This window comes from Geotrypetes seraphini, chromosome 8 (genome assembly GCF_902459505.1).
Source record: "Geotrypetes seraphini chromosome 8, aGeoSer1.1, whole genome shotgun sequence".
NCBI classification, from domain to species: domain Eukaryota; kingdom Metazoa; phylum Chordata; class Amphibia; order Gymnophiona; family Dermophiidae; genus Geotrypetes; species Geotrypetes seraphini.
In genome coordinates this window covers 168,923,169-168,931,802 of record NC_047091.1, presented here as the reverse complement: position 1 = coordinate 168,931,802, position 8,634 = coordinate 168,923,169, and positions in this window count along the sequence as shown.

Below are 8,634 nucleotides of genomic sequence, written 5' to 3'. Positions count from 1 at the left end.
TTAAAGGGGGGTGCATCTATTTTCCAGAACTGTAAGCTGAGAGTTTAAAAATGACCAGTGCTGCATGCTGTGTACGGCAGTAGGAACGGCAGCCTAGCATTCAGAGCTTCACAGATTGTTGGGCACTTGGAGTAAAAGCTCTTGTACCTGGGTCTCCATGGGAGCCACAGACTATGTGCAGACAGGCAGGCACCTCTGGAAAAGGCTAGGGACTCGGGACAGGAGTTCCAGCAGTTTCCAGAAGCCTACGAAAAGCCATTGAGAAGCCAAGCCAAGTTTTGGACTTCCTGGAAGGTACGTTAGATAGATTGTGAGCCCACCGGGACAGACATGGAAAATGCTTGAGTATCTGATTGTAAACCCGCTTAGAAAACCTTGATAGGCGGAATATAAAAAATCCTAATAAACTTAAACTTAAACTTAAAACTTAAACTTAAACTTAATAATAAACTTAAACTTAAACTTAAACTTGATCTCAGTTTTGTGACCTCGCTCCAGAGGAGATTTAAGGACTGGATCTGGGCGGGAAATTTGTTTTTTTTTGGGTCAGAACCCACCAACTGACCAGTGTAGGATCAGGGCACTCTCTAAAGTTGATAGGGGATAGATTTTGTACAAACGTAAGGAAGTTCTTCTTCACCCAGAGAGTGGTGGAAAACTGGAACGCTCTTCTGGAGTCTGTCACAGGGGAAAACACCCTCCAGGGATTCAAGACAAAGTTTTAAACAAGTTCCTGCTGAACAAGAACGTGCGCTGGTAGGGCTAGTCTCAGTTGGGGCGCTGGTCTTTGACCAGAGGGCCGCTGCGTGAGTGGATTGCTGGGCACGATGGACCACTGGTCTGACCCAGCAGCAGCAATTTTTATGTTCTTATGATTGAGAGGTTTGGCTTCTGTTAGTCAGATGCCACCATCTGATCACTATAATTGGAGTTTGGAAATTATAAATCACCTCTTGGAGTGAAGGAGAGAAAGCATTTGCATATAGTTGGACTGCGTTCTGAAATGTTCAAGGAAGGTGCCCCCGTTTATTTTAATAAGCAGAAGTAAAGTTGGATTTTGTTTTGGACTTTACATCCTGGTGTGAGGTCTGCATCATAGGAGCCAGCTCTGGGGGTGCTGTAGGTGCTTGAGTTCCCCCCCCTCCCTCGCCAATATTGAACAAACTCATTGACTGTATCCAGGAAGAGGCAATTTCCATTAGGGTTAGCAGCCCCCAATAATTTTGAAAAACTGATTCCTATGATCTGCATTATTCAAAGAGAGAGTGGATTTTTTTGGTGCTTGCATGCTGTGGGACTCTGGCTGATAAGCTGGTCCCAGTTCTGGTCCTAACAGATAAAATAACTTTGTGCGCCCTTTGCCGGCATCCGGGAGAAACAGGGCGTTACATCAGTCTTGCTTTCCTTGGGAAAAGAGTTGCACTGAAAGGGTGGCTGAGTCAAAACACCATACCTTGGAAACGTTCAACTGTTTTGGGAAGAGGCAGAGCAGGAAATGTTAACTGAGCAAAGATATTTTTTCGTTACCCATGCACTGTGTTCTGTACTAGGGCAGCCAACGTCCAAAATGGTGTTAAGAAGTTCAGAGATGAAATAGATTTATATTTTAAAATCGTTTAAAGGGCTACACTGACAGCAGGAGAAAAATTTAACATTTTGTAAAGACAAGTTTTTGGGTTTTTTTGTATAATCATTTTTATTAAGTTTTTGAAATACAGATCATCACAAACCAATAACCACTGACAAGAGAAAATGCTGAAACAATCGGGTCTTACGTGTCATTCCTTCACGAAAACCCACGGAAACCTAGCCCACCCATCTGAATCCCCCCCCTCCTCCTCCCCACTTCCCCCCCAACCTCCACCCCCACACAGCACTCCAGTGTCAAAAGTTCAACAAAGAACTGCAAGCTCTAGGGGACAATCCCTTCCAAATTGGAGCCCAGATTCTCCTGAATTTCCTCCAAGGCCCAGGACCACCCCTCTGAACATCCAGGTATTCAAAGTAAAGACAAGTTTAATAGCAGAGTGGAGTTTGAAAATGCCACGTCTTTTTCCAAGTTTATTAAAAAAGATTTCATGCAACGCTTATAAACTTTCTAAGCGATTTCCATAATAATAAAATCAGGGGTAAACAAACAACATGAAATAACTGACATCAATATTACTTACTTGAGGCTCGGGAAGGGAGAGACGGAACTACAAAATTATTATAGAAAAGAAGAGTATGCTCGTAAATGGGCTAACAACAGTAGGGCATGGGGTTAAAAACAGTTGAATGGAGATATAGGGCTCCTTTTACGAAGCCACGTTAGTGCTATAATGCGCGTCATAGTGCGTGCTAATTTGCCAGCCGTGCTAGCCGCTACCGCCTCCTCTTGAGCAGGCGGTAGTTTTTCGGCTAGCGTGGGGTTAGCGTGCGCTAAAACTGTGCGTGCGATATAGCCGCTAATGCAGCTTTGTAAAAGGAACCCATAGTAACATAGTAGATGACGGCAGAAAAAGACCTGAATGGTCCATCCAGTCTGCCCAACCTGATTCAATTTAAATTTTTTAAATTTTTTTCTTCTTAGCTATTTCTGGGCAAGAATCCAAAGCTCTACCCAGTACTGTGCTTGGGTTCCAACTGCCAAAATCTCCGTCAAAACCTACTCCAGCCCATCTACACCCTCCCAGCCACTGAAGCCCTCCCCAGCCCATCCCCCACCAAACGGCCATACACAGACACAGACCGTGCAAGTCTGCCCAGTACTGGCCTTAGTTCAATATTTACTCTTATTTTCTGATTCTAGATCCTCTGTGTTCATCCCACGCTTCTTTGAACTCAGTCACCGTTTTCCTCTTCACCACCTCTCTCTCTCTTTCTTTCTCTTGCTCTCTCTTTCTTTGTCTTTCTCTCTCTTTTTCCCTCTTTCTTTGTCTTTCTCTCTCTCTCTTTCTTTGTCTCTCTCTCTTTCTCTGTCTTTCTCTCTCTCTCTTTCTTTTTTTTCTCTCTCTCTCATAGTAACATATAGTAGATGACGGCAGATAAAGAACCGAATGGTCCATCCAGTCTGCCCAACTTGATTCAATTTAAATTTTTCCTTCTTAGCTATTTCTGGGCAAGAATCCAAAGCTCTACCTGGTACCGTACTTGGGTTCCAACTGCCAAAATCTCTGTTAAAGCCTACTACAGCCTATGGGCTGTAGTAGGCTTTAACAGAGATTTTGGCAGTTGGAACCCAAGTACGGTACCAGGTAGAGCTTTGGATTCTTGCCCAGAAATAGCTAAGAAGGAAAAATTTAAATACACCCTCCTAGCCATTGAAGCCCTCTCCAGCCCAACCTCCCCTAAACAGCCATATACAGACACAGACCGTGCAAGTCTGCCCAGTACTGGCCTTAGTTCAATTTTTAATATTATCTTCTGAGTCTAGATCCTCTGTGTTCATCCCACGCTTCTTTGAACTCAGTCACCGTTTTCCTCTCCATCACCTCTCTCGGGAGCGCATTCCAGGCATCCACCACCCTCTCCGTAAAGTAGAATTTCCTAACATTGCCTTTGAATCTACCACCCCTCAACCTCAAATTATGTCCTCTGGTTTTACCATTTTCCTTTCTCTGGAAAAGATTTTGTTCTACGTTAATACCCTTCAAGTATTTGAACGTCTGAATCATATCTCCCCTGTCCCTCCTTTCCTAAATTTCAATCTAGTGACTTATAAGGCATAAGGATTAGATGCCAAGTAGATCAGTTCTCGAAGGCATCGCTGAAAAGAAAACTCTTCTGGGAGCCCTTGAATCTTTCTAAAGTAGATTCTTCTCTAATATAGGCTGGTAAAAGATTCCATGTTTGTGGGGCAGTGTCCGTGAAAATGTCTGCACGCCTGGCATTAATAATTTTTAAGGATGGTATTGATAATAGATGCTGGTCTATTGATCTTAATATCTTAGGGGGAGCGTACGAGTGAGAAATTTGTTGAGAAATGGAAGTTGTTTTGTTTGACGGATTTTAAAAAGTTAAGAGAGACAACTTAAAATGTTATTCTATGGGGCACTGGGAGCCAGTGGGCATTTTTTAGGAGAGATGTAACATGGTCATATTTCCTTGAGTTTGTAATGATTTTAACCGCCATATTTTGTATAATTTGGAGTCATCTAGTTTCTTTTTGTGAGATACCTTTTATATAGAGCGTTACAGTAATCAGTTTTAGAGATAATAAGAGAGTGTATTAAGATGTTGAGCGACTCGGGTTCTAATACCTTCGCCAGAGGTCTAATCATTCGTCATTTAAAGAAGCAGTTTTTGACTACTGCACTAATCTGATCACGATAGGAGAGTTTCGGATCTAACACTACTCCCAAAATTCTAAAGGAAGTTACATCTTTTAATGGATGACTATTCAGTTGTATCAGTGCAGTAAGAGGGAAACCATCCTTCCATGGAAATACAGTGTTCCCACGTGAATTTGCGGTTCGCAAATCGCAGATTCTCTAATTCGCGGTATGCTCTGACCGCCTCTTCTTGTGCTAAAGTCAGGCTACACCAATCAGGAGCTGCATGTCAAAGCAGCTCCTGATTGGTCTAGCCTGACTTTAGCAACAGGAAGAGGCGGTCGGAGCATACCGCGAGTGATTTTCTGCACCCGCCGGCGCCCCAGCTGCCCTCTCCTACCTCTCCTGCCTTTTGACAGGTAAAAAACCATATTTGCGGTTTTTTGAAATTCACGGGAGCTCCTGGAATGGAACCCCCGCAAATTTTGGGGGAGTACTGTGTCATTATTTGACTTTTTGAGTATTGAGGTCTAACATTTTCACTCATCCAATTGTGGAATTTTTCGAGTTTGGTGTTTTTGCTGCTTTTCTGGGCAGACTGGAGGAGCGGCAATGAATGAGAAAGATTTGCATACCATGGAAGGTAGGCTATGCAAATTTATCTCATGCATATTCATTGGGAGTATCCTGAAAATCTGACTAGAAAGCTGTGTCCCAAGGACTGGGTTAGATATACACATCTCCCTCGTTATTCACGGGGAATAGGGGCAGAACCGGACCGCGAATAGGGAAATATCATGAATATCCGGCTCTGACCCACCCCCGCCTCCCTCCTGCCTTCCCCCAGCATCTCGGCTTTACCTGGTGGTCTAGCGGGCTTTCAGGACAGGAGTGATCTTCCTACGCTCCTGCCCCATACAGATCGCCAATAGAAAATGGCTGCCGTGAGTTCCTGTAATCTCTCGAGACTACGGCGGGAGATCATGGCAGCCATTTCCTATTGGCAATCTACACGGAACAGGAGCGTAGGAAGATTGCTGATGCCCCCAAAGCCCGCTAGACCACCAGGTAAGGCTGGGATGATGGGGGAAGGCAAAAATATGGGTTTGTTTTTTTTCCCCTCCCCCCCCAAAAAATCGCAATTATGTGAAATCGCGAGTGAAGAAACCGCGAATGGGGAGGGGGAAGTGTATCTATAAAAGGTACTCCTCACTTACCCCCTTCCCCTTTTATAAAACTGCAGCGTGGTTTTTACTGCCGACCACGGAGGTAACAGCTCCGATACTCATAGGAATTTTATGAGCATCGGTGCTGTTACCGCTGTGGCCGGCGCTAAAAAACATGCTAGTTTTTCTAAAATGTGGGGGGGGGGGGCTAATGATCTACCTAGCTATTGACCGCCCAGACTTACACCCAGCGTCGAACACTCCTGCCCCATGAAAGCTGTGATTAAAAATGACTGTCGATCTTGACAGGAATAGGGGTTCAACTGATTACTCATAATTGGAAAAACCATGATAGGATTAATTTTACTTTCTGGTGGGGAGCTGTTTGTTCCACGTATAAGTTTGAAAGGATGATGGCAGAACGTTGGGGGACTAATAAGTCCTTTAATGATGTATGAGTGCATTGACTAATTTTATTGCATTATAATTAGGGTTATGTTTCTTTCTTTCTTTTTTCGTTAGATTTATTACACATCCAGGGAGGGTAGATGGGTGGGGGTGGGAAATGTATTTTGAGGAATTAATGTTGTTTCATTATAATATTGAAATCGTATCATATGTATTAATGTTTTAATAATTAAGATATAGAAGGGGAGAAAATGATTGTTTAATGTAATAATTGTATGGCTAATAGTGTGTTTTTGTGCAGTTTCTCTGATTTATCATTTGTATTGCACTAATGAAGTTTAAAAAATCAATAAAGAATTTTTTTTTTAAAATGACTGTCATAGTTCCCGCGGCAGTCTTGCGGGACCGCGGGAACTCACAACAGCCCTTTTTGATCTCAGCTTTCACGGGGCAGGAGCATACGAAGAGTGCGTCTGTTCTGTGTCACTGCTACACTACCAGGGCTTTAAGGCAATCTGTAGCGGGGTCCAGGACTTAAGGTTAGGTGTGCAGGAGTGATCTTCAGACACTCCTCACTTAACGACCAATTCGCTTAACGACCTAGTCGTATGAACGGAACTCGGTCTTTAAGCGCAGAGTAGCTGTATATAGACCATCTCCAAGAGAAACTTGATTCCAATTATGCAGGAAGTAGGAGTACCAGTCTCTTCGTAAGAGACTTGGCTAAGGGGCTTCGAGGTAAAATTACATTATTCGCCGATGACGCCAAACTATGCAACATAGTAGGCAACCGCACAACAGATGAAAGCACAGTGCCCGACAAAAGCTCAATGCCCGACAGTATGACGCAGGACCTAATCATGCTGGAGCATTGGTCAAAGACTTGGCAACTGAGTTTCAGTTCCAAAAAATGCAAGGTCTTGGCGGCAAAAATCCATGCAGGACTTACACCCTAAATGGTGAGATCCTAGCAAGGACTGTAGCAGAACGTGACTTGGGGGTGATCATTAGTGAAGACATGAAGACTGCCAATCAAGTGGAAAAAGCTTCATCCAGGGCTAGACAAATCATGGGCTGTATCCGTAGAAGTTTCGTCAGCCGTAAGCCCGAGGTCATAATGCCGTTGTACAGATCCATGGTGAGACCCCATCTGGAATACTGTGTACAATTCTGGAGGCCGCACTATCAAAAAGATGTGCGGAGAGTTGAGTCAGTTCAGCGAATGGCCACCAGGATGGTTTCAGGACTCAAGGAGCTCCCGTATGAGGAACGACTGGGTAAGTTGCAGCTGTACTCACTCGAGGAACGCAGAGAGAGGGGAGACATGATCGAGACGTTCAAATGTGTCACAGGCCGTATCGAGGTGGAAGAGGATCTCTTTTTCCTTAAAGGACCCACGGCAACAAGAGGGCATCCGTGGAAAATCAGGGGTGGGAAATTTCATGGCAACACCAGAAAATATTTCTTCACTGAAAGGGTGGTTGACCGCTGGAATAATCTTCCACAACAGGTAATTGAGGCTAGCAGCGTGCCAGATTTTAAGAAAAGATGGGATTGGCATGTGGGATCTCTTCATGGAGGTAGTTAGGGGGTGGGCAGACTAGATGGGCTGTGGCCCTTTTCTGCCATCATGTTCTATGTTTCTAAAATCCGGACCCCCTTAGAACTGCCCCTAGTAGTATTGGTATTATTGCTGAATATTAAGTGATATTCTCAATGTGCAAATGTGTTTATGTATTATCACATTTATTGTACGTATAAAAATGAATAAAGATTTACAAAAAAAAAAAAAAAAGAACCGCCCCAGTTCCACCCATCCCCACCCCATCATGCCTAGTCCCACCCTAGCCCTGCCTCAGCCCCGCCCCCTGCTGCCTGCTCTGGTTGGGCAGGAGGGCATCTGTGCATGCGATACTATGATGTCACATGCACGCAGGTGCGCGTGATATCATTGCGTTGCCCTCTTGCCCGATGGCGATTTTGAGGGAGGCTTTACAAATATGAAAGAATGAAGGCTGAAATTTGAGGATATAGTAGTGCATTTGATAGGGTGGAGCCCATTGGCATCATTTATTGAGTCACAATAGCTGTCATGTACCTTTTATTTTTATCTGACCTCCTTACACATCCAGGGTGGGAGGGAGGGAGTTGGGAAAACATTAGAATTATTATTCATTATATCTATTTTATTGAAATTATATATGTGGTTTTATTTTCATTGGTTAAGGGGAGGATGGGGATGAAAATTTTTGTTTTTGAAATAGTTAAAATGCTTTTGTTTGATTCGATTATGTTTAAATTCACTGTATTGCACTGAAAACTAATAAAGATTAATAAAAAAAAGAAAAGAAAAGAAAAGCCGTCTAGACCCATCAAAAGAAAGACATGTCCGGGGAAATCTGGACATCTGGAAGCCTAGTAGAGCAGGAGGAAATTCTGGGTTTCACAGTAAATCTCTTTACCCCCGTGAAGCTGTTATATTGATGCATAAGAACAAGCAGTAATCCTATCCATAAAGAGCAACTGGTCATAACAACAGGCATATCTTTCGTTCCTCAAAACTTTAGCGGTATATAAGAATCAAATTATTATTATTATTGTGTTCAGCAGGCCAGCTGCCCTGATATTCAGTGGCATTTGAATGGGCAGAGCCATTGAACAAAGATACTAAACGGTCCTTTCAAAAGTGGGCAGGAGAAGGGCATTCCAGAAGCGGAGTCAGAGAGGTGCCAGGAGTTACGGAGGTGCCAGGAATACTTCTACGCCGGTGCCCACAGAGCTAAGCAACCGCATAGAGCTCAATAAAA